This window comes from Condylostylus longicornis, unplaced genomic scaffold, assembly GCF_029603195.1.
Source record: "Condylostylus longicornis isolate FDR11 unplaced genomic scaffold, ASM2960319v2 ptg000017l, whole genome shotgun sequence".
Taxonomy (NCBI): Eukaryota; Metazoa; Arthropoda; class Insecta; order Diptera; family Dolichopodidae; genus Condylostylus; species Condylostylus longicornis.
This window is the reverse complement of record NW_026577986.1, coordinates 8250451-8255097: the sequence shown is the minus strand read 5'-3', so window position 1 is coordinate 8255097 and position 4647 is coordinate 8250451. Positions and strand designations below refer to the sequence as shown.

The following is a 4647-nucleotide window of genomic DNA, read 5'->3' as shown; positions in this document are numbered from 1 at the left end:
TTTTCAGAGAAAAATGTACTAGGGAAAAGATTTTTGTATGTACATAATATGTTTAAGGAAAAATTTGGAAAGTCGTTGATTTTTCTAATTATTTATTTGCATTTTAATTATCTAATGAATACGATGTGTCTAGTAATTAAACACACGCTCAAGAATATTTAAATATTATATTAAATTTTTTTTTACATATTAAATTTAATTCAAATCAGTCTAACCTCCACAGTACAACCCCAAATAATAATTCATTATGGCTTGAATATTTATTCAACTTACAAGGCTACAATCGTTTAAAAAAATTTGGTTCTCCTTCGCTTACAGCTAATATATTTCAAAAATAAGAGCAGATTATTAGTACCATGCCTCTATAGCTCAGTTGGTAGAGCGTCCGCCTAGAAAGCGGTAGGTCACTGGTTCGAGTCCAGTTCGAGGAGAAAAATTTTTTTAATGAATTTTTCTGCCTTTAACTCGTTCCTTTGATTACGTCATCCATCTGTTCTGCAGTTTTGTTCTGCATGAAGAAATTTCCATTAAGATATATTAGTACCACTTTTTGACTGCTGATCCAAAAGAAACTCTCCACGAATTAAAGGAAGTCTTTAACATTGATTTTTTAATACAATTTTCCTTGATAACAGATTATTATTGCAATTCATTAGTAAAATCAATATTTCAAATTAAAATGTACTTTATTCATGATAGGCACCACATTGTTGTTGATAATCTGAAATTCAGTTTTCCAAAATTATCTTCTATACTCATGTGTAGTACATACACATTTATTTTTCAATAGAAACAATTCTATACTTTAATAATTTTTGTTTTCTTTTTGGAAAATTTGTACAATTTTTCCATTCTGTGTACCCATAACCATTTACCATGAAAAAAATTATTGCAAGCACATATAGATAGATAGACTGTAATGTCTTAGAGAAAATGATTTTTATTTTGGTAATTTATATTTCGTTTTTTGTATTGTCTTATTTTTAATGTCAATATAAATTATTATTTCGCAACAGGAAATAAAAATATCATATAAAAAATATCTATACATTTCATTAATTTTATTTCTATCTCTCTTTTATTGTACTATACACACCCTCCAATTTGTTATTATACCTTTTTGCAGTAAAATAGTTACAATGACCTTTAATTTTCAAAATCAATAAAAACAAAATTATTCATAAGTTTTTTGACCTTTTCTTTTATTTTCTCTTTAATTTTACAATCCATTAAACAAAAAAAAAAAAAAATTTTTTTTTCTCAATTTTTGTTGTTCCTTTTTCAAAAAGGACATTTTTAGAAATTTTATATTAATCGTAATGTTATTGTAGTTATATGAATTATTTGGAAATTATACGTGATTCCTGTTATATTTTTGGATTATATGTTGTATGGTACTTACAACGTGACTCCCAAAATATAAGCAATGTAAAGAATATTATTTTTTTTTAAATTAATCAATACAATTCAATATATTTTAATTTAATATTAGGTATATGATTAGTATAATGAGATATTTAATTTCACATGTGGACTCAAGTACTAAAATATTTCAGTATTTTTGATCTCTATTATGTTTTATAATTAAAAGAATTTAAACTGATTAATATTTTGTTTCACAGTTTAATTTCAAAATTAATATTATTTTTAATAAGAAATACTTACGTTCATATTAATTATAAGAAAATGAGCTCATTATTGATGTAGATCACCACAATTATTACTCTTTTAAAAAAGTCTTTAAAATTCTGAAATGCAATTGGGGCAAAATTTCATCAAATAAACACTTAATTCGCTAGAAAATTATAAGTCCAGAACTCTGTCAATGTTTATGGTTCTGATAACAAAAATTAATGCCAAATTTAACAAACATCTAGAACGGGTTTTTCCTTGTGCTCTTTTACCTTGAACTAATTCCTTTTCTTTTTCAATAATTTTCTATTCATTTTCATTTAAAATTTTAAAAACACAAAACTACAGCCGAAATAAAATAAGTGAAAAATATTTTTATTATTAAAGAACATATACACTGGGCATATAATTTGCATATAAATTGGTACAAACCTGGATATTCCAAAAAATGTATACGCATAACATTTTGAATACAAAGGGGGTTCTTGTCAATGTTTTCAGATCCACATACTTACAATATATGAACAGAAAATATCATGTACTACTAAAATTTTTTTTCAATATTATTGTTGTTGTTTGAAAAAAAAGAAGTGAAAATAAAAAATATCCTAAAAATTTTTTGTGATTCTAGATTTTATATTAAAAAATTCCTGAATTTTTACTTTCACTTTTGAAATTTTTTTTTTCTCAATTTTTGCCCTTTTTTCATAAAAGATTTTAGACCTTATTTGAAAAAAAAATTTACATATGAAAAATTTAATAAAAATGTTCTTTTACATAATTTTATTTAATATTTAAACATAACAATACAAACTTATATTGTTTTATTGTCACTTATTATTTAGATATGCATAAATATTTGGATTTTTAATGAGCCCAACGCTATAAACGTGAATTTTTTATTTTAACTACCCACATACATATATGCAATAAAATTTTACTTAACTCTCTATTGAGTTCTTCCCATAATTTACATTTTTCTCTCTCTAAAAATTTTTAAATAACCTAAAGCTTTTGCTGAGCTTTAAGGATAATATTATCAATATCAGTTCCACATAAATAAATGTCAACACAATCATTTAAGACTAAATTAATTAAGATCCCAAAATATGATTCAGAATTATTTGCTGTTCCTCAATATAATTTTATGAGTTATTCTAGAGAGCGCAACATAATATAATTTATTTCTGTATGGTATTAGATTTTCAAAAATAATAGAATTCAAAAAATGTTGGAAATAATAATAAAAGCGAGTTTATTATCCTGTAATTACGAGTAAATTCATTTTTCCCAAAAAGGATTGTTTTTTTCCAGACACGATTTTTTATCTTTCTGAAGAAAAAAGCAAGCAAACATGAACATCCGTTTAGTTTATTTAATTTTCCTTGTTCTGACAACTATACATAGAATAAATACACACAAACAACAACCATGTAAAGAACATATAAAATGAGAATGAAAACACAAAAGAGGAAAAACAGAAAAATTAAAACTTAAAAACAAACAACTTATAACTGTCAAAATTTCATTATTTTCTATTTATCATTCTAGGTAATCCTTCTCGTCTAAATTTTATCAGACACACACACATATTATACCTCGTCAACAATAATAACAAAAAAAGGATTTTACTATCTTTATACTTAATATTTTTGCAGAAAGAATAACTATAATTCAGAATAAAAGTTTTATAAGCATTATTATTTATCTCAAGTTTTCATTTTTTGACATTAAAAATTTCTACATCGTACTCTTCAACTTATTTTCAGCTGTGTTTGTATTTAAACATTGGAATTTTTAAGTGAAAGAAAAATTTTTCAAATGAAATATCCTTTATTAAAAATAATATTAAACATAATGTTTATATTTTGGAGAAAAAAAGTGAAGTTTTCATCTTAATTTATAGTTTTTGATGAAGCATATTTTCTTTTAGAACATTTTCATTACTGGTGAAAAATTAATAAAAATATTTTCCTTAATTGAAGGGAAAATATTATTATGATGGCATTCATATTTAAAAAGAAAATGTAATATTGGTTAGTATTGCAATATTTGGCTTTAATATCGAGTAATAGAGCGAAAACATATGAGATAATTAATGAAATTTTCGCATGTCCTGAGTAAGAGAGGAGTTTATTAAAAATATACATTTCTAAAAACAAGAAAAAATTTGAGACTCCTTGAAACAATAAGAATGGTTAATGTACACAGAACATATATTTTTGTACCATTGTTCTATTATAGTTTCAATATTCACCCACCATATGAAAATATAATAAAGATGCATCGTGAAACTTTGCAGACATTTTGAAAAGACAAACATTTTCTACCTTTTAAAGCTCCTACGGCAACTCATTATAAATTTTAAAACAATTTTTTAAACAATTAGTTCTAAACAAACTCAAGTAGAAGTTCGACCTATTCCAGGTGTTATGAGCATGAATCTCAAAGTTTCTACTCAGAATAAAATTATATTATTGATAGAGTTATTTATCAACCTGAAAGCTAGTACATATAGTTCCTTCTTACATAAGTTATCTAAACTTAAATAGCGCTCGTCATATAGCATATCACTTGGGTACCTAACAGAAAGCCCCTTTATAATTTCAGTTGCTTTCTTATTAACTACATTTAATTTAATTTAAACAGTTTGTGATGCCCTATTTCATAAGGAGTTTAAGTCAACTATATTCGACAAAATATAGGAACAAAAATTGAAAACAACAAGTCAACAGATAAGTATCTTCGAAGTCGCCTAAGGATAAAAACGCATGGTGAAAAATTTTCTCGATTTTCTCGATACATGTTCCACATGAACTACCCATCTTTGCGCACTATCAAGGACTAAACCTAAGTAATTGAATGTTTTCACCACCCCAACAGCAACACCACCATATTGAACAGAAATGCAGTTCCTCTATTACCAAGGTTACTTTTGATTAACGATATTAGCAATTATTTTCAATTACAATTGAAAAAAGAGGCTTACTGAATTACCTTTTATTGCTACAAACC

General features: G+C 24.9%; 1 non-coding gene across 1 annotated transcript; it reads left to right on the top strand.

Moving 5' to 3' along the window:
• Positions 1 to 358: 358 nt before the first annotated feature.
• Trnas-aga (transfer RNA serine (anticodon AGA)) lies at positions 359 to 431 on the top strand. Its single transcript has one exon. It is a non-coding gene; the product is annotated as a tRNA-Ser (tRNA).
• Positions 432 to 4647: the final 4216 nt, after the last annotated feature.